Source organism: Apis florea, unplaced genomic scaffold (assembly GCF_048593485.1).
Source record: "Apis florea isolate Af1SG1 unplaced genomic scaffold, ASM4859348v1 contig_3158_pilon, whole genome shotgun sequence".
NCBI classification, from domain to species: Eukaryota; Metazoa; Arthropoda; class Insecta; order Hymenoptera; family Apidae; genus Apis; species Apis florea.
In genome coordinates, this window is record NW_028256713.1 from 1,782,446 (window position 1) to 1,805,418 (window position 22,973).

At 39.4% G+C, this 22,973-nt stretch overlaps 1 protein-coding gene across 3 annotated transcripts in view; it reads left to right on the forward strand.

Annotated features, from left to right (window-relative positions):
- S6KL (ribosomal protein S6 kinase like) overlaps positions 1-22,973 on the forward strand; it is an 80,528-nt gene that overhangs the window by 12,783 nt on the left and 44,772 nt on the right. The gene's annotated exons all lie outside the window — the stretch shown is intronic.

Below are 22,973 nucleotides of genomic sequence, written 5' to 3' on the forward strand. Positions count from 1 at the left end.
TCTGCACAACCCGCAGAGTCCCGGGCTCCACGAGCAAAACGAAGGAGGGGGAGGAGAAGGAGGCCGCGATTCTCGCCGACAGATTTTCAAGTATCGAATCGGTTAGGTGGCTCGCGGTGGCTCTCTCGAGACCCGCGGCTGATGACAACGCCTCGAACAAGAGAAGAATCCGCGCATCGATCATTCGATCGCTTTTCGGCGATCATTCGGACGTTCTTTTTTCCTTTTCTCTCTTTCTTTCTTTTTTCTTTTCTCTTTTTATTTTCATCACGTTTCGATATCTCGTCGAGGTTCGCGAGCGAGCTCTGCGTGTACGGGAATTTGTGATACGAGGATACGAGAAGGAGTGGATAAAATGATTATTCGAGGGAGTGTATGTTTGATTTTTTAGGGGATGGACGATGGAGGGTGGACGATGATCGTGTTTGGAAATTGGAAAGGAAAAAAAAAAATAAATAAACGAAAAAAAGGAAAAGGTTTCGAGGAAAAAACGTCTCGAGGCGAGATTGTATTATAACGTGTGCATGTTGGAACTCTGGCGAGTGGGCGAAACGTGTTAACTCGTCTTTTGTGAGATACGTTCGCGGAGTGAACGTTCGTTCGTTCGTTCGTATGTACCTTTGTCGGGCCACGACACGTTTTCGTTTCGCGAGGCCGTTCGTGTTTCTCGCTCGAGTATATTGGTGGTATATTGCTCCTCGTTTCGAGTTTCGTTTCTTTCAACGGGCTCTTCAATTGGTTGGTTCGGGGAAAAAAAGAAGGAAAAAAAAAAAAAAAAAAGAAAAAGAAAAGGATCCTTTAAAAAAAAAAGAAGTAATAATTTGTCATTTAAGAATCATTCCAACTCGTCGTATATTTTTTTTTTATTGGCTAGTCCGAAGAAAATAATTGTCATTTACAATGATCGTTTTGTCTTTTTTTCTCCTTTATACGATTATATTGGTTAAAAGAGAAGAAGAAGAAACGTTTACGACACTTACTACATACGAGAATTTCATTATAAATGATAATTCGAAAAATGATAGCAATTTTGATTCGCTCACACGTTTCATTAGAAATTAATTAAATTCCACGGTTTATCTTTTCCATGTATCTTCTTTTCCATCGATCGAAAAATATTAATTTCGCAATTTAACATCGGGGAGGGGAGAACAATTTATATCTTTTATCTCGAAAATATAAAAAATTATAATATCGTATAATGATTTTCGTATAATTTTCATATAATAATAATTTTAATTCCCGATCAATTATCCACGAATCTTGTTTTGCGATAACGGCGATTAATCTTCCTTCCCTTCCTCTTTCATCGCGCGCGCTATCAATCTCTGTCCAACCGTTTACGTCGAATCTCGACCGATTTGAATTTCTGCGTTGACATTCGTCGCAGTGTTCCGTGACGCACCTGAACGTTTCGTCGCGGCTCATTTTTCCGTTGTCGCGCGACAGGACGATGTTTTAAAAGCAATTCGTTCGGCGTGATTCAGTATCGGGCGGAAGTGCAGCGGTGGAACGGTGGCTGCCTCTTGATAAACGTGAAAAGGACCTTGATGTTTGACCGCGATAGAAATATTAGGACGCGTTGATTAGCTCGTGGAACGATCTTTTTCACTTCCTCTTTCGTCGCCACTGTGTTTCAATATATATATATATATATATGTGTACTTATAATTTGTATTTTCAATAATTTTCTCTGTACATTTTTCATTTATCGATTTATTAATCGTTTTTGTTACATATTGTGAGAATAGAATAATAATGAGGAATTGTGATTAATTGGTTAACTTGATGGATAATGGATTAATCGTGTCAACGATCTCTTTTTTACGCAATTAATCGATAAATATAATTTATCTCGCGGATACTTCTTTCGAAATGAAATTCGAAAGTCGATTTAAATTTCTGTTCGCACGTATGATATAAATACTGTTTAAAGAATGTCGGAAGTTTCTTAATCCTTCGTTTAAATTTGATCAATTATTGTTTCGATTCTCGATCGTGGAGGATAAGAAGAAGAAAAGGACGAAGAGAAAGATATAAAATAGGTGGGCAGAAACGTCCGGTGTCAAAATGAATAATGCTTCGTTGGGCAAAAACAAGATCTTTTGTAGTTCTCGATCAGCCTTTACGTTACTCCGTTACGTAAAATCCTTTTATCGTATTATCTCTGAACGAAGAATTATCGTTGACCCGACACCTAAGAGCGCGCCCATTGAATCCACGAAATTTCCGAGGGGGGGGAAACGAGTTTCGCGTGTTTTTCACTCGCACACGAGAATCCTCTCATCTCTCAATGAGCGCAAACGAATTCGAGTGGACGAGAAGCACAACTTTCTTGGAGCTTGTTTGCTCGAAGGAAGTACGTGCGGAATTTGTAACAGACCTTAACTAATCCTAATTTGTCCGGGTTGGCGTCGAGTTATGGACGCAAGAAGTGTTAAAAAATGTAGCTGTAGCTGATTCATCCCTATGACGAAGAGAAACAAGCTCTATAATATATATTAAAAGAAAAATTATGGAAAATTATGGAACAATTTTAACCTTTTGCCCAAACAGTTGAATCTGTTTCCAATTTTGATACAAAGTATGAATTCCAAGAGATATATCACGCGTGTACATTTACAATGTCTCGGATAAAAGTGGTATTCAGTTTCGTAATTCTTAATTTGTTTTGCAATTTTTAATAGTTTGTTATCAGGATGGACGGGAGAGATTAACTGGAAGCGTTCAGGATTGACTTGGAAATGTAGATAGATTTCAGTGATAATGTCTAACGAGTCGTTTACAGAGCGTAAGCGTGAGAATTTCTATTCGTATCCTCATTGTTTGTTCCTCGAAACAATTTTGCTCGATGAAAATTGTCGTCGCATTCTCGATTCATTCTTCAAAAATCCACTATCCTTAAAACGAAATACCTTCTCACTTAAAATTTGAAGGATGCATAAAACTTGGAAAATTCTTGTAATCAACGTTTCATCCATCAATTCGCCTCGATCTTTCGCTTCCTTCTCTCGAAGATTGGGGGCTGCCGCCCCCATTATGCAAAGGACGCGGGGAAAAGTCGGCGCTGCGACCAATCCATCGCGATTTTCCATCGCGAATCGGATTGGACACGCGCGGGCCTCATCTCGGACAATGTATCGTTTGCGGAGGCCAAAGAGCGACGCATCAGACCGGTTCTTCGTTCAGGGCGAAGGTCGCCAGCTGATGTGAGGTCGTCGATACGAACGAACGCCTCGAGATTTTTGCCTTGCCTTTGCGCGTGCCACGCCTGATCGATGACACGATCGATGCGCGAGATTTCGGATCGATCGAGGATGCTTTCTTCGTTCTTTTTTCTTTCCCTCCCCCCCCGCTTACCTTTCGATTAATCGTTGCTGTTGGTATCATTGGTCGTGTTGTTAGTTTTAGGTGAAGATAGATAAGATAAAGTGATTTTGAAATTAAAATTTGCGAGGAATTTAGAATATTTGTTTGCTTCGATTGGTTTCGAGGTGATAAGATGATAAGAATCGAAGTTAATAAGCGGATTGAATCGTGGAGAATGGATTAACAGATTTCCTCGCGGCGACGCAATGATTAAGATCTTGTGCCATTCCCATAAATATCCGTGCTGATCACCGCGCAAATTTATTCCGTAGAAGTTTGCATTATTCGATGATAAAGGAAAAATGCTGGAATGAACTTGTTATTAGTAATACTTGCTCGCAACAGGAGCCAGAAACTCGATTATTCATCTGGCGCCTTTAGCCAACGGCGTCGTCATAGTTGTTTTCTTGCAATAAAAAAACTGTCGAGAGATGTTCTCAACTTGTTCTCCCGATAAGAAAGTTAACCGCGTTTCTTCTTCTTCTTTTTTCTTTTAATTTTTCAGAATTAAAAGAAACAATAAAATTGCATTTGCGAATCAATCGTAGTATAAAACATAATCTAATTTATTATCGGTCAAAAAGTTCGTGCAATTTTATTAACCATCGACGTCATCATCAATCTTTGATCTTACTAATTTTTAACACCAATTACAAATTTGACGCAACTTTGGAAGACAGATAATTCTAAAATATATTATACGATCGTTCTAAACTGCACAGATTTGAATTAAAAAAAAAAAAAAGAAAAAAAAAGAAAAAAAAGGAAAGAGAGGCGTAAAAAATACGAAGCATCGTATACACAGATATGAATTTAAGAAACACCTACCTACACAACAGAAATAGATTTTAATGAATACAAATTTTGCATATAAAACACAGATAAAATATATTGTCAACTATAAAAGTTGCATACGATCGTTGCGCAGGGGCAATAAAAACGACGTAAGTAAGAGGACACGACGCGAGTCACGAGACGCAAGTCGTGCGTATTATTTATTTCTCGAGTTCAAATATTATCGAAAAGAGAGGAAAAAAAAAAAAAAAAAAAAAAAAGAAAAAAATCATTTTCCCTACACTTCGATCTTCGTAAAAATATCCGTTTATACGCGTTATCCTCGGCGAGGGTGAAAAATCAGGCAGAAGGCTGAGAAGTATCGGGAATAAAAGCTCGAAGCAAAATGCGTAACGACGTTTCAAACGCGTTATAAACGGGGCCGTTCTTGCTTCGTATCGTGGAGCATCCACGCTCTTCCTGGATCCTCGTGCTAGTTGCCGAGGAAACGAGCACCTTACAACCGGCGATTCCCAACCGTTACGTACCGTTAGGAGCGATCGTCTATGTCGCCGCTCCTGAAAAATCGGCTTTTTTGCCGAGCCGCCTGAAACGGTCCGATAATTTTACTTATTCGCGCTCTTAAAATAGACGACGCAATTCCTATGCGCCGCCACGAACAGAGTCCATCATTTTCCTGTCAAAAGAGATGGATACTTTTGGTACGCGTGGCTTCCTCGAGGTTTATTCGAGTTTAATCGGTGGTTCATCATTTTCTTGTCAAATGCACTTAGATGTTTGGTTTCTTTATTCAAACTCGGATGGATATTTGTGGTCGATATGTCGGCCCTCGAAGAATTATAGGATATATAATTTTTTTTGTCGAACGCGAACAGATTCGCAAGGTTGAGTTTATTCAAGCTCTTGGGTTTATTCTTATTTACAACCGTGTGTAATTAATTATTCTTGCGCGGTAATCGTGGAGTAAAAAATTGGATATCGAATCGAGTTTATTTTTGATAATATTTGAATTAAATATTATTATTGGTCGATCAGAGATAATGGGTCAAAAGCGAGATATCGCTTGGGTGAGCAAGGATTAATATAGTTTTGATTATACTATATAGAATTTATTATATACACGCGAAGCGAAATAATAATCGGTTTTTAATAATGGAGTGGAATACTCGAAGTAATTTCGTTTCTAATGATGTTCCGCGATCCTTGTAAAGGTTGTTGCTCTATTATTAGGAAACGTTAAGATAATTTATTTAAAGTCAGACTCTTATGTATAGGAGATAAGAAGAAGTATCGAATCGCATGCGATTAATATAGGAATTTGTGAGAAAGAAAAATTTTAAATTAAGCTTAAATCTCTTCGAATTTATCGAGGTCGGAGAAGGATTATTTTTTTTATTTATTCGAAGAAATGAATAAATTGCTTCTTTTTTTTTTTTATCATCCCATCGTTAAATATTTATGATATGATTTCAGGTATTTATTTGTACCTGGTTTGGAATTAAATTAAAACTAGGTAGGAAAAATTAATAGGTTTCACGATAATTTGATCGATATTGTAATAAGATGACATGACGATGTGATGAAACTCGAGACGATATGAATATTCGAACAGCTTTCGATGTTCGGAATGCTTAATGGATCGTTTCCGTAATGAGAATTTTTTTTCTTCGACGCGTGAAAATGAACAAGAATTCCTCGGTCGATTCATCGATAACAATGGGCTGTTATTTGATATGCAGGATAACATGTGCAGAAATTTTCAATTTTATTACGATCCCAAGTGATATTTCTCCTCCGTGGGAATATCCTTCGTTTCAGAGGTAACGAAGGACGATGCTTAGTTTCTTCACGAGGTTACGAGTTATTTCGTTTTTTCAGAAAGCGTGGAAGGACGATATTATCATTCGTCATATACGATCAAAAACTTTAACAAGAGTACAATTGTATTCAACTTGAAGCAAATAAGTTTCCCAACAATCTCTTGACAACGGTAAATATAACATTTTTAATAGAAAATTCTCAAATTGAAAGAGAAAAAATTGAAATTCGTTAAAGATCTCGAAACTTTGAAAAAAAAAAAAAAATTTCTTTCCTCGTCCATAACATAAGTTCGTCCTTTCAACTCTTCGTAATACGCGTAATACTTCAAATCCCGTATTTCACGCTCTGCACTTCAAATTCTGGCGAGTTTCTGAGAAATAACGATGCTCGATGTTTCCTCGAGGAATTCAAATCGCGTCCGAAATTCCAGATTCGACGCTCGTACGCCGAAATTATAAATTATCGCATTTGGAGGAACGCACAACCTTTTGCTTCGCCCATTTTCGAGGCTTCTTCCTGGTGATGATACTGAAACGTGAGTCACGAATTGACGGGCCTCGAAAGTAATGCTCGCTTCGTTTTCCTCTAACTAACGTTGCGCAACGTTAGGAATGGCGTCGGGATTTTATTTTGTAACGGGTTTTAGAATCGCCGATTTCCGAGTTTTTTTTTTACGCTCGTTCTGCGTTTGCTTGCAGGAATATCTATGCTTCTTTCGTTTCTTTTTTGCTTTCTTTCTTTTTTATCCTCCCCTCCCCCCCCCCGTTTAATCGTTAATCGAATTTGGAGAAGAAATCGCAGTTGCGAAATTGGTGGCAGGATCGAAAGAAATCTAGAGAGATGATTCATCTTACTTTACGTTCGGGGAGACAGAGAGTAATGTATTTCCGGTTTTTCATAGTTTTTTGCCATCTTCGCAATGATGATTAGTTGGCACTTTTTTGTCTGTTTGCTCGTTAAGTCTTGGTATTTTTTTTATAAAGTTCCTCGTAAGAAGAATTTACGAAATATTCCCTTATATCCTTTTCGCTTATAAATACCTTTAAATGTAAAAATGTTCGAGTTGGAACAGAAATGTTGTGCATCTCGGTTACGGTGGCTATCACAATGGCGATTTTTCACAGCCGACGTGTACGCGTACCAAGGACACGTCGCGGAGACATCATTAGGAAGAATGAGAGAGAGAGAGAAAAAAAAAGTAGATGGAAGGAGTTATTTGCAGTTATTCGCAAATTCTTAGGGAATTGTTGGCGATTGTAAAATTTTTCTTTTATCGGGACAAAAATAAACGCAAGGTTTATTCGCAAAAATTTGTAACGATAATTATATTTACGCACAATTCGACTCCCCGTATTAATTCGTGAAACGATGTAACGATGTAACTCTTAATTACAAATTTTTCGAAATTTTATACACGTCGAACTGTCATCGCTCTTTATATACGAGTGAAAAAAATCCAGTCAACGAAGGCAGGAGTCTCGCGCAGGAAGACTCTTACGTACGTACGTAAGAAGAATATTGTTACGAAAAATGACGTATCAACTCGTAACCGTAATCGTGGAACGGGACCCACCATCCAAAATCAATCATCGGCCGGTCGTAAATCAAGCTAAAGGAAACAACGCCTATCAAAACGCCTGCAGCGCGTACTTTCGCAACACGAGGTGTATAAACGTTGCGGTGTACCCTTTGGCGAATGGGTTAAACGGCGCTGGAGACGAAACGAAAAGTGGTGGCGCGAGTTGCGAGAGAGCGGCGATTCCGCAACGAAAAAAATAGCGTGACATTTGAAATGAGATATCGTGGAACTTGGCTTGGAACCACGATCTGTCGCGGGATCATCGAAGAAGGATGAGTAAACGTATGACATATCCTCGTTTTCCTCTTGATGGTAAAAAAGAAAATAAAAAAAAAAAAATAAAAAAATAAAAAGAGAAAAAAATAAACGATACTTTATATAGTCGCGCATAGTCGACGTCTCATTGTGCGACGTCGAGTGGGTGATTACGTTCCATTGCGATTTGGATGACGAGGGGGATTCGAATGGAAGGACGAATCGTTTCGCCATTGTGCCTCGCCAATGTAGCGATATCGAATAGCGTGGCCATTAAATTGTCGCGTGCCTTCCGATTTCTTGCGATTCAATCGAGATATTTTGGTGATTTTGGTACTTTCACGATAATCGTGTCTTCTTAATGGAAACGGATTTATCGTTTAAGAAGAGAAAGATAATTGTCTTTTGTTTTTTTTTTTTTTTTTTTTTAATGTGATTGTTAATTTTTCGTGAAAGGATTTCGTGTCAAGAATATTTGTCAATAAGTTTGATTCACTTCTTTATGCTCTTTTGAAGAATATTTAATTCTCGAGAATAATGCATATCGATTCTTCTGTTCGATCTTTCAACGTAATTCGTTGTAACAGTATAATATAACCAACTGCATGGTTATTACCGCTCATTAACACCAGTATCATTGATCTCGAACGACCTTCGCGCACGCAACAACGTAATCTTGCTTGATTAATGCGTGATTTACACTCATCTCATGAGAAATGCCTGGCTCCTTTCTTTCTTGCGTATGCAAGAAAGCTGTTACCCTTGCTTCTCTCGCAAGAGTTGCGTCGAACAAAGATGTAATTAACTCTAACAGAAAAAAGAAAGAAAGAAAGAAAGAAAGAAAAAAGGACTCGATGATATTAAACCGCGATTATCTCGATTGCTTTATAATAAATTGATTATAAACAATATAAGTAATAACATTATCTCTCTTCTCGATCGATCAAGATGAGAATAATTAATTTCATACAAAAGTAATTCGATCTCGAAAATTTATCGAATCGAATATATATTTTCGATCGATTCATAGATGCAGCAGTTGATCTCTTCTCGAGAAAATATTACATTCACAGGATATATTGAAAAGTATCGATTTAAAAAAAAATACGATTAAAATTCAATCGGAGTTATGTATTCCGATGACTGAAAATTTTTACAGACATCTATGCAGTACAGAGATAGTAATATCACATGTATTATAATAATAGCTATGAAAAATTCGCTTCAACGCGAGGTGCACACTTTCAGTGACGAGCCATAGCGTTTAAGGGGTTAACCGGCCATCCTCGACCTTGACTCTGCTTGACTTCTAATTTTATCCCAAACTCGAGCCGGTTTCGGACACCGGTCGTGCACGTTTCTCGTATCTCACAATAGGGTTGCGGTCGAATCAACCGATTATTAATTGGACCATTAAAAATCTTATTTGAATTTTATTTCAAAACTAGTTTGGAATATGATTGCTACGATCTTATTATACTCTTTCTTTTTCAATAATATACGAAATACATAGAATTTTTCAAACGATCCTTTTTTTCTCTAAAAAAATATCACTTATTTCTCGAGCGATTCTTTATTTATTCATGAACAAGGATTTTTCCTTCGAACGAGGGAGAATTTAAGATGAGAATAATTTTACGATAAATTGTCTTTAGATAGATTAACGTATGGAAATTTATGTTCCATTGGTTAACCATTAATGTAAACGATAGTGATAGAACGTTTGATATTCATGAAATGATATTTTATCGCGATTATCGAGCCATTAACTCATTAAATATTTCATCTTATATTACAGTCTTCGCGTCACGTGAAATAAGAATCAGTTGATTCCACCTCGTTTTGTTGCTGCACACTGATTTCCACTTCCTCGCGCTTACCTACTTATCGCAAAATTTCATATTCCTCTTGATCGAAACCACGTTATTTATATACACGAACGAAACGAACGATTAAACGGAAAGGAGATTCAATTAAGCGTGATCGCATTTTTCCGCTTCGTTTTATTTCCCTCCCCGAAATAGAATAGCGGGAAACCTGTTATGAAATCGTGGCTAACGTGTCCAACTCTGGCATTATCAAGGTTAGATTACAATGCAAAAAAAAAAGAAGAAGAAGAAGAAGAAGAGGAGGAAAAAAAAAAGCAGAATATTTTAAGAAGAACCTGTATTAGCTCGTTGACTTCGATTTCAAGAAGCCAAACAACGCAGTATCGTGCGTTGCGGAAGTATTAATATTCCCGGTCGATTTTTTCAACGTTATATATAATTACATAGTCGAACATATTAATTGTACGTTAAATTAAAAATAAAAATAAATAGATAAATAAATTTATCTAATACATAATGTTATAGAGAATATTAAAAATTAGAGATAACATTAAATTGCAATAAATTTGATTATTTGGCCGCGTTTTTAAACCGCACGATATATAATTTATAGGACGCGCCACGATGGAAATGTTTCACATCGCAATATCGTTCGTGTCTCACAACACGAATGATATCTCGCGAGTTTGTTTATTAAACGTAGTGTCGAGGTTTACTGTTGGCCCGATAAATCGACATTCAGTTTCGCAAGATATCTTGTTCGTATCGTATCTCTTTCGATTAATCAATCCTTTTTTAAATATAAATTGATACACGCAAATTTTAATATTCCACCTTCGATATTCTTATATTTTATGTGTTCATACAGTTTATAGTAAATACGGCAAAAAGGAAGCGAAAAAAAAAAAGAAAAAATAATCGATCCCTTTCCGATCCAAAAACCGTGGGCTTTCGAATATAATTACGAAATGACGAGTCCGCGGTGCAAATGACAGGTCTCTGATCACATCCTGACGGCTCCTTTTTCTTTCGTTTCCTCTTCTCAAGATGGCCCCCTTTTCGTATCCACGTCAAAGCATCCTTTTCCGCGACAGGCAATTACGCTTTTGCCACGGAGGTGTCGCTCTAATTTCGGTCTATCGGTCGGTCATGATGAAGAAGAAATGAGAGAGAAGGAGAGAGAGAGGGAATAAGAGAATAAGAATAAAGAAAAAATTGGAGAGAGAGAGAGAGAGATGGGGTTCTCGCGAACGTCTGGGGTCCTAGTTTTAGACGAAACCGCGTAAATGGTTTGTCGAGCTCGTGCAATGCGCGTCGTGTGGTAGACATTATACGATATTATGGCGCGGATCGTGTAACATTATGATTATCTCGCAAGGAGCCCAAGGTCTGTCCTCTTCTTGTCCTCTCCCGCCATAATGTAATTGTTCTTTCGTTTAACACTGGTGCACTCTTCGCGTTGTTTTCTTTTTTCCTCGTTTCTCTCTTCTCTTTCTTTATTTTTGCCAGATTTCATTAGCACGGTTAAAGGATTTCTCGCGTTATTGGGAGGAAGCGAGGGGATACAAGGAAAGTATCGCGAAGGGGAATACGATACGTCTATAAATACGGTTTACTTCGATTCTTGTACGAATTTAAAAGTGATATCTCTTTTTTATTTTTTTATTTTTTTTGGGAATTTTCGATTTAATCGAAAAAGAGAGGTCAGTAGTGATGTAAATTTAAAATAACGTAGGCGTGGAAAGTACTTCTTATGACGTTTCAAAGATACGCAAGATACGGGGAAATGAATTTGATGGTTGGTCGATATCTCTCTTTTTATTATTATTATTTTTACTTTCTTTCGGAATTCTTCGGAATAAATAAATAAATAAATAATCGAGAGATCGGGAGTGGAGAGAAGTGGTACAAGTCAAAAATAAGATAAACACAGGAAGATCCTTATTTACTCGAGGAGGATTTTTTTTCTTACGAATATCAAAGTTTCTTTGTATGAAATGTCACGAAGATTATTGAAATAATTAATCAAGATTGCAGTAAGAACGAAGGAGCACGCGAAGAGAAGTTTCACGAGAGGATGTGATTAATTTAAGAGTAGTTTGTAAATTTGCAATTCTTATTCGCGGTTACAGGGATTTTTCATTTTTTTCGAATATCTCGAATAACTTGAATATACATTAAGATTTTTCCTTATCCGAGCGAAGAAAAAAAGAGAGAGAGAGAGAGAGAGAGAGAGAGAGAAAGATACATGAATGAGTATCCTCCTCAAATACAGTGTTGCCACTGTTGTGAATTCCTTCTCTCATTTTCCATGGTACAAATCAGAAAAGGCAATACAGAGACATAAATTACCATACGGATTCTCGTATCTCTATCGGGCTTGCTGTCTATCGTTAACTCGCTTTTATGCTTATCTCGCCATTTAAATCACATTTCTACAATTTTGTCATTTCAATTTACAACTTCGACAATAACCATAAACGCAACTTACTTTATCAATACGAAACCTTTATTTATTCCTTCCCCAAAAAAGAAAATGCTACTATTGCGATAAAAATAATAACAAATTCCGGATAAATGATCGAAATATCATTTCGAAATCGATTCAATCGATCGATCAAAATAATAATAACAACCGTCGAAAATCCGTCGAATCCTCAATCCTCGACCGTGTCCCCCTCCTCCCGCCCAATTAGCATTCGAAATCCCCCTTGCATCCACGATACCGTACAACGTTCCTTCTTCTCGTGGTGGAAACGGGGAGGAAAGGGAGGGGGAGGGGGCAAGCGAGAAAACGTTAAAGCCGCGGTGGAAGGAGAACGAAGGAGCGAGCGAGTAGGAGAGAATCGAGCGAGGGGGTGGGCAGCAGGGGTGGAAGGAAGGGAGGGAGAAGGAGGAGGAGGATTGGAGCGGAGCGGAGTCGAAGATACATCGGCTAAGGCTAAGTTAGGATGAGGATAGCGGCGATTATCTTAACGATCCCTTGCAGCAAAACCTGAACGGCAACTCCTCTCCACTCCACTCGTGGCTGGAGATGCACCGCGTGCACCGGTCCCACCACCGATCGGTCCGCCTTTCCTGTTGCGCTCGGCTGCGGCCGCTCCATCCTGCCTTCTTCCATCGCGCGCCCCCTCGTTGCTGCTCCTCCGGCTACCAAAGAAATACCCCGCCGCCGAGGTTAAAAAAAGAAACGAAACCGTCGTTGGACGTCAGCTGAAAATAGCACGGCGTTGTTGCCCACGGCGAAAGAAGCGGTGCCCCTCGACAGCCGCAAGAATCCGCGGTCACCATTTTCTTCCCTTCCTTCCTATTTTCTCTATCCTTCTTTTTTTTTCCCCTTTCCACCATTTCGATCATCTCCCTCCGTCGTGCGGATAGGACTGGTTTTTTTTAGGATAGGCGCACGCAGGACAGTTGCCGTAATCACGATGCTATAGTAATATTGTCGCAACACAGTAAGGCGATTCTCAACATGAGAAAGCGAGGATACCACGAGGATCTTGATTCTTTCTTTCTCGTGATTCACGAAGAAGAAGGGAGTGCAAGTTTCTTTGTTTCTTTATTAAAATTTAGGGAGGATGAGATGGATGTGGTATAATTTAAAAATTGGCCAAGAACGAAAATCGTAATTAAATTGGAATTGGAAATCTCGCCTGGCACTTGAACGATAATTCGACAACTCGGAAGCCAAGGCGAGGCTGGCCAGCTGGCGCGTTGCGGCAGGAGTAGCCTTCGATTCGTTCAGTGACTCCGAATCTCCAGCGAGCTCGAGATACATCCACGAACGGCGCACACAAGCGTTGTATCAGCTCGGCCTTTCTGCTCTTTCAACAGGGGATCGCGGGATAGAAGCGTTCTCAACGTAGCACATATACCGTTGTAACACTGCCGATTCTAAAATCCTGACCTCCTCGAAACCTGCGCCTTCCCAAGCGGTACACTAGCACCACCGTATCTTTGAAATATTCATGGTCGATCTCGAATGTCGTCATTGGCACACTTAGCCCGAGCAAGGTTCTGGGACCTCTCTCTCTCTCTTTTTCTCTCTCTTTCCTGAATTCTGCATAGAAGCCACACGCGTGTCGCACAGCGAGGACATCGTACGGTTGGCCAGGAATCCAGGAGGAGGGTATAAATGAGCCCGCGCATCGGCGTAGAACTCGAGGAAAGAAAGTTGGTGTCTCGAGGTAGACTCGAGCGGGTAATCGATTAACAATGATAAACGACTTGAGCAGCATCGTTGCTCGTCACATTTAAAGGGGAATAGCAAAACGACGAAGACGCGAAAGACCCTTTCTCTCTTTCTTTCCCCTCCTCTCCCTCCCTCCCTCCCTCCTTCCTATCTCACTTCCACGAACAGAAGCCGCACGCGTGTCACGCAACAAGGACATCGCGCATACAGGGACCCATTAATCCTGAGGAGGGCATAAATCAGCCCGTGCATCGGCGTAGAACACGAGGGAAGAATCTCGGCGTGGTTGGAATGGCATCGGCCTAATCGGCGCGAAGCTGGCAGCACGCTGTCATGGCTGTCGTGTTCGTAAGAAAGTCGCGGAACGGCAAGGACGAGGAGGTGGCGACCGGTTGACGGGCTGTTGGAAGCCGGTCTACGCTGGTGTGTAATGCGTTACACAGGTATTACAGGTATTATCCGTATTACACGTATTACGAGTATTATACGGACGTACGTGCGACCTCGAGAGAGCAGGGGCCCGGTGAAGAACGGCTTCTTCTTCTTCTTCTTTTTCTTCTTCTTCTTCTTCTACTTCTTCTTCTACTTCTTCTTCTTCTTCTTCTTCTTCTTCTTCTTCTTCTTCTTCTACTTCTTCTTTCTCCAAGAAGTCCCCTCTCTTTCGTTGCTGCGCTCCCCTCCGTTCTCTGCATCCCTCGTGTCTGCTCCCTTCTCCTCCTTTCTCTCTCCTCTACATCTTCTCTTTTTCTTCTCTGGCCACGATACACCGAAGCTCCTCTACATCGTCGTCCTCGTTTCTCGTATTCTCTTCTCCTCTCCGCATCGCGATTCTGCCTCTCCTCTCTTTACCTATTCTCTCCTTCTTCTCGTCGTTTTACCCTGCGGTCCCACGAGCGGGCGGTTTAACGTCCGCGACTTTTTCCTCCTCCTCACCACACCACGTCCCCCTGTTCTCCACACTCTGGCTCGCCTCCACCCCCTCTCTCGCCTTCTGCCGCGTGTCCTCTGCTCGGCCTCTGTCCGGCTTCGGCCTCCTCTTCGACGCTCGCTCTAGGCCTCTCTCTTTCTCTCTCTTTCTCTCGCGCGCATATCCATCTTCTCGGCCGCTCTACTTGCTTTATTTCGTTTCTTTTTCTTTTTTTTTTTTTGATTTCGAAGCAGAAGCAGAGCCTCGAAGGATTATCTCGAACTCGCTACTACCCTCTTCTGTACGCGCGTGATTCGGCGTGCCGCTCCTCTTTGGAATTTTGGAGGGGGGGTTCAACGTCGTTGTACGCGTTGGGGACGTGATTGCCGGGTGTACTGCTGGACCGATTATCTTTTATTTTGGAAGAGTCGATATCCTTTTTTTTCTTTTTTTCTTTTTGGCGAATTATTTTGTTGCAGTTTTGACACAGCGAAGACGCGTGGTTCTGTTTGACAAGTTGATTGCCCCTCCCTTGTAGAGCGACATTAGATTTAATGCCGGTGTTGCAGGTGATTGACGATGCTGGAATTAGATTCATAATAATTCCTCCGTAAATATGTGACGGAATAAATTTGTTTTTAACTAACCAATTAACTGTGGCTATAAATAATGCGTCCGCGTATATTTTCACGGATGAAGTGATCGTAAAGTATGGAAAATCACGCAAAGCGTGCAAAATTCATGCGGAAGTGAACGCGTTAAAATGTATTCGAACAATACGAGATAGAATATTCTCACGTGTATTTTCGTCGATATGCAAATTACCGCCTCGAAAATGATCGCGGAACGTTGTATACGCGTAAGTACGTGTGCTAATGGTTTCTCATGGACATGAGAAAGGAAGAAGAAAAGAGAAAAAAAATAGTTATTTCTTATTTACCATGAATTCTCCTCCAATATCTCGCGGATATTAAAGTTTCATTACATCTATCGTATTATTGATCTTAATTGGATGAAAGGTAATTAATCTCTTATAGAGATTATATATTGTATCTTAGATTAGCTTTCTCAACACAGCATTTTAAACGACTTATCGAAGCCCTAATATTCTATTAATCATTTCCCTCCCTTTTTTTTTTTTTAAAAAAGGATTATTATTTCGTTCGTTTTATGATAGAAATGAAATTCATGTTTTTTTTTTTCAAAATTTTAAACGTAAGCGCCATTATAAATCTAGTATTTCCCTTCTCCCGTATACGAACAATTTTCAAATGTTGCGCGCGTCGAAATCCATCAATGATTCAACGTATCCAACCAATCTCCTTGAAAATCTTCGCCTGCAAAGTCCCAAGAAACTTCTCTTCCTCTTCAATCGTTCAACCGGTAAACCTCGAGAAATTACCAATCTCAAACTTCCAGCATGCGTAATGATACCTTTCAACGCGCTTCTAATCGCGTCTAAACGTAGAAACCGAGAGATCCGCGAAACTTTCTTGCCCTCTGACCTCCTCGTTGTATTCCTCTCGGTCGCCAGAGAGCACGAGTCGTCAAGAGTGTAGAGAAAGAATGCGAGAAAATGATTGAAAATTGTTAAATCGTGTGATCGGAGGCAGAGTTCTAAATTGTTCAATTTTTTAATAATCAATTTGAGCGAATAGAATACGGAGAGTCAGTCGTATTCTGTAATATTTATATCGACCTTTCATTAAAATAATTATTTTATTACTCAATTAAGTGTATTGCGTTAATTAAGCTAAAGTTCACGTTGATCGAATATCGGTAGAAATTTCGTTCCAATAAGTGGATTTCATGCATACAGCTTTTATTCTTCGGCATAAATGCGTTACATCAGTTCATTTATTTATTACGTACATACCGTCATCCATTAGTGTCATCAAATCTCGGAGATGCGATGCAACAATACTCAATCATCTTCATATAATGAGAGTCTATCCATCCATTATCCTCATTATTTTTACACTCCTCGTTCAGATAAGTGAATTTAATACATGCGTATTTATACATTGCTATATATTATACATTATTTCAGTTCACCTTTACAAATTAACGCAATAATATCCCATAAGAGTCCATTACACTCTTCAACTTATTCGATCTCCAAACTCTTTCAATCTCCAAACCTCTTCAACCTGTTCAACATTCACGTTATCAAATCTCAAAGAGTCTCAACAGTGCAACGATACTCATCGTTTCAACAATTGTAGAGACGCAATATCATATTACACTCTTCAACTCATCCAACTTACTATTACATCAATCTACCTAAAATTTATTCGATCGACATACATGTTTCCATTACGTTATCAAATCTCGAAGAATCTCAATGGTGCAACTCATCATTCCAACAATTATACATGCGTTGGATATAATATTTTTACAAATTATAGACGCAATATCATATAAGAGTTCTATTTCCAAATCTATTCAACATTCACCTTATCAAATCTCAAAGATACTCGCAACGATACTCATCTTTCCAACAATTGTACGTTACATGTCTATGCACTGGATGCAATGTTTTTACAGAGATGCAATAATATCATATAAGAGTCTATTACACTCTTCAACTTACTCAACTTTCTATATCAATCTATCTAAAATTTATTCGATCGACATACGCGTTCCCATTACGTTATCAAATCTCAAAGAGTTTCAATGGTGCAACGATACTCATCATTCCAACAATTGTACATTATACATGCATTGGATATAATGTTTTTACAAATTTACATAGACGCAATACTATCATATAAGAGTCCATTACATTCTTCAACTTATTCAACTTTCTATATCAATCTACCTAAAATTTATTCGATCGTCTACTTCCAACCTCCAAATCTCTTATCCATTCAACATTCACGTTATCAAATCTCAAAGATACTCGCAACGATACTCATCATTCCAACAATTGTACATTATACATGCATTGGATATAATGTTTTTGCAAATTTACATAGACGCAATACTATCATATAAGAGTCCATTACATTCTTCAACTTACATATCAATCTACCTAAAATTTACCTTTTTTTCGATTGTTTCCAACCTCCAAATCTCTTATCTATTCAACATTACGTTATCAAACCTCAAAGATACTCGCAACGATACTCATCTTTCCAACAATTATACGTGTCTATGCACTGGATAGGCTCTCTCTTTCTCGAGAGAAGCGAGGCAAAGATCGCGGAGAAGAAAACGACCTCGGTGTAATGTTCGACCTTTCCGAACCGGTCCCTCACCACGAATGCATTTGCACGCGGGTGCACAGGTGCATCGCGCCTCGCTCGCTCCGCGATTCCGCGATGCGCATCCACGCCAGCTGACTGGCCTCGCAGAAGGGATTTCGCGGGGAGAGGGGAGGTCCCTCCGCGTTGCAGATGATTCTTCGCGAAGACACGTCGGCGGCGTGAATTGTGTCCGATCGCAGGTTCATTGAGTGTGGAGTATAACGGAGGAGAGCGTTTGAGACGGCGGCCAAGGGAAGCCGTCTATTATGCGTGCCTATTATAAATGCAAAGTCCAGTGGTACCAGGGTACACGGAGCGGTCTCGTTACATAGTGCACGACCTTAGAGAACCGGTCGCGGAGAATCGATTTGCATGGCCGGCGATCAATTACGTAGCGCTCACTTCTAAGCCTTCTTACGTGGACGATGGAATCACTAGGAAACACTGGTGTCCTACAGGGTGTCTTTGGAACGTAGTATTTAATTTTGAGGATTTTTTTTAATGAAATGGAATCTTTAATAGAGAAAGTAGATTTTTTTTTTTTTCGAAATCGAGAAAAAATTTTGGAATAGAAGGATTTAGAATTTTTATTTTGGTAAGAGAAGATGTATGATGGAATCGTGGAAACGCCATATGGTATCTTATTGGATATCTAATATTCAATTTTGAGGATGTGGAAATAATGGATTTTTAATAGAGAAAGTAGATGATTCTCTAGACGATTTCATTTTTCGTTGAAATCGAGAAAAAAACAGAAAGATTTATTTTTAATATACGTTGAGTTTTGGTAAGAATGTATCATGGAATTGTGAAAACACCGTATAGTGTCGTATAGTCGAGGGAAAATTTTGGGATAGAAAGATGGAGGAAAGATTTAGAATTTTTATTTTGAATAATTGTTAAGTTTTGACAAGAGACGATCCTCTGAATCATTTTATTTTTTCCTTATACCGTTGAATGAATCTTATTTAAATTTTTCGAAGTTTGGAAGATTGAGAAAGAGGTTGAAATATATACTCGTAACAATTATTCTTCTTAATTTCATGATGATTGTTCTCCATTCGGGTGGTTGAAAATGGAGTTAGTACGCGTTCTGCAAACTTGTTTTCCTTCGTCCACGAGGAATTTGCCCTATCGAATCGTTAGTCACGCGAATAATTACAAAATAATCCGCAATAAGCATAATTTATTTTGCTAAGAAGCATCATAGCCATGCGTCGTTAATACATGGATATTAGGCATGGGACAGATAAAGACTCGGAAAATAAAGAGAAATGCGATCCGCACACACGGATGAAATTTGAATCTGACATTAGACGAATGAATCGGTGAATGAAAGGAACAATATGCTGTACGTTAGCTTCTTCAGAATTCATACTCCTTTCACTCATTCTTAACACAATATTGCCCTTTCCTCAGCAACAGCCACTTTCCCATTCCCTCCTCTCATCGCATCTTTTCTTCTTGTACTCGTATGACGTTTTACTCGTTGAAATTTCCGAAACGTGTCTAAAAGCCATTCGCGTTTGGATGTCCGGATTACCGCTTCCACATTGTGCGCCTCGAGTCTTCTAACTACGTAACTTGTTTCTCTGCTCGATCATGCATCCTTGATTTCTCAATTGACAGATTAGAATCTTGGATTCGAAATTGCAGGAACAATTGTTCGGGAATGACGTTCGTTAAAAGTGATACGTAAACAAATTTTAAAAATAATTATTGTGAACGGCATAATTTTTAAAATTATACTCGAGATTCGAAGGAACACGCGATAGTTCTACTATAATAACAAGTTGATAAAATAAAAAATAATTCGTGTACATAACCAATATATATGTCGCGAATTAAATTAGTGTTGCGTTAGCCTATATTAAAAAAAACATATCCAAGTAAATATGTACGTTGCAGTAATAATACGCACTTAACTTTCTCTATGTGTGTATTGTCCACGTATACATAGAACAGGGTTAAATTATAGAAAAGTTGCCTTATCAAAATAATCAATTTTACATCTTGTACCAATTCTCAAAAATTATAATTCGAAACAATAAAAATACTCTTCGCATCTCTCCCTCCCTCTTCCTCGATCCCTAATCTTCAAACGCACCATTCCTAATCTTCGAGATCCAGCGCCTCGTTGAGAGAAAAGGAACGAGAAGAAAAAGAGAGAGAGAGATAGAGAGAGAAAGGAAAACTCGAGGGAAAAGATGGAAAAAAACGGCAAATGCTCGTCACGCGCTCGACGAGGTGCACGCGGCCGTGGCGAGGATGGAGCCTCGATATGCTCATTCATACCTCGCCGTCAGCTGACGTCCACCGATCGCCGATGAATTACAATGCGTGAGTTGGCGCGACGCATGTGCGCCCCCAATCTCTCTCTCTCTCTCTCTCTCTCGTCTCTTTCTCTCCTCTTGCGTTTCCACGCGATCCTTCCTCTATCCTTCTCCCTTCAACCTCTTCCTTTCCGTGTTTCGCGAGGAAATGGAAATCCGAGCGACACCGGCTCTCATCGATCCACGTTCGAGGCGCGCCCGTGTCGTAATCGGCGTCGTTTTGTTGCGCGATCACGAAATCCGAGCCGACCGCGAACTTGCCTTCCTCCTCCTCGTTTGCATTCAGGGTCATCGCGGATTCAATGACGTAGCTTAATACGCGATCGTTGCCACGGTTGCATTTTGATTTTTGCCGCGGCGTGGGATGCGTTTCTTTGCGGGGCGGGAGGAGGGGCTTGGCAGGCTTTTGTTGCCGGCCGCGCTCGAATCGAATTTCGGTATTTGGTTTGAGGAGGTTGGTTGAGAGAAAATGTGATTTTTCTTTTTTTTTTCTTTTTTTTTTTCTCTCGAAGTCGGCGGTTGATGGCGGTTCGAGGAGATTTGCCGTGAGTTCGACGTGGTTTGGAAAGGTTTGAGGAGGGGGAAAGTGATTTTTCTTTTTCTAGATTATTGTTGTATCTTGATGGAATTCGTTTGACGGTGGTTCGAGGAAGCTTGTAGGGGAAGGGAAGCTTTTTCTTTTTGTAGATTGTTGTTGTATCTGCATGGAGTTCGTTTGATAGTGGTTTGAGAAAGTTTGGAGAGGAAAAAAGTTAACTTTTCTCTTTGCGAATGAAGTTGTATTTAATTTTTACAATATTGTGAATGTAAGCTCAATTTCAAGTAGAATTATTAATATTAGGATATATTATTGATTGGAAGCAGAATTATTGTATTCTTCGCGATATAACACAGTCACAGCAATTTGTTCGTTGTTAATTGAGAACTCAAACAATTTCGTGGACAATATTAATATTTAACGAATTTTCATGTATAGTTGTTTTTTTCGAGCTGTCTGAGCTCTTCGGTGTGAGACAATCGGCTGGATCGGTAAAATCAATTGGCTATTTCGTCTAAATAGAACGATTTACGATTTCCTTATTCTTCGTCGTATTTTACGTTTCCTGTACCACTTTCGATTTCATTAAGGGAATGGCCATCTTGTTTCACACGTGGTGAACCGTTGCGAAATTATATTTACACGATTGTATCCTTGAAATTAATTAGAATTATCTAGAAAAAAACTTCAATTAATTGCTTTCAATTTTAATAATAAAATTTTCCTTTATTATTTGCTCTTTCTTTTTTTTTTTTTTTCCATCGTCTAGAATTATAGACGAACACGTATCACTTTTTTCTTCGTCCCTTTCACCGTTACTTGATCTTCCACAAGGAAACAAATATCATTATCGTGAAAAGAAAATCTCCAATTACTACAAAGGAACGGTTAATTGATCGTGAAACGAAGATCGTCGGTCAAAGATCTTGGTATTCTTCCATCCTCCGTGTCGTTTTAGCTCATTCTTTCGGTAATTCTCCTCTGCTTTTCTGCCAGGCCTTGATATCCGGCCGATATTATTCCATTGACGGTTATGGAACCTTACCAACGAAGTTAAGACCTCGACGATAATCTTCGCTGGCGTTCATAATCAGCCGTGACACTCTCGAGAGGCTGTCGAGGCTGGTGACGAGGCAAAAGGGCCCCTTATCTTTCGAAGGACGGCGTCGATTAGGGTCATATTAAACGGCAGGCCTTCGTGTTCAATTCACAATTGGAATTGCGATGAAAGCTTGCCTGGGCTGATTGCTGCTCAAGTACTTATTATTATTGCCGGTGAAACCGATACAGCAAAGTTGTGGAGCGTGATTCAGAAACCGAAGCTCCAAACTTTCGAGATAGATAAGAGATTCTGAGAAATTTTCAAGAAACCTTGCTCCTGGTCTTCGCAATATCGATTAGAACTCGTTTCTTAAAATCGTAGAGTAAATGTTTTGCTTGAGAGAGTCAAAGTGTTGAAAGGGAACATCGATGAACGACGTACAAGTGAAAATTTGCAGAATTGTTTATTAGACCAGAATCTAAGAATTTTTCTTAAGAAACTATCCGTTTCACATGCGATGAATATATATATGCAACCGATGATGAGATCCATTGGAAAATAGTGACGAAAAGACGATCAGCACCTGCGTACACACACTGCTTGGATGTTTAATTCATACGCGTTTCTCGAAAATACCGGGAAGCGTGATTCATGCGATGGCCCAAGGACCCTGATATTTCTCATAAATACCCAGGTCGCGATATTTACACTTCCTCTCTGGTTTATTCCTTTCTCTGCGGACATCAATGAGATTTTATTCTCGTCATAAAATCAGAAGACAGGAATTCCTCCGATTACTTTTCGTTCCCTCGACAAGTTCATTTCTTTCTTCGACAAGTTCGTTTCTTTTTCTTTCTATTTCGAAGCGAAAGCTCGGCACAAACTCGATGATATCGAATGAAAAAAAATGGCTCGTCCGAGTTTCAAGTTTCAACGCAATTGAATTCATTCCATTCCATCTTCTTCTCCACGGCTCGAGTTCAGGTCGATGGTGTGCAAAGACCCGCCCTTCCCAGAACCAAATCATTTTCGCGATACTTATCGATCTAAACGACATTCAGGGCG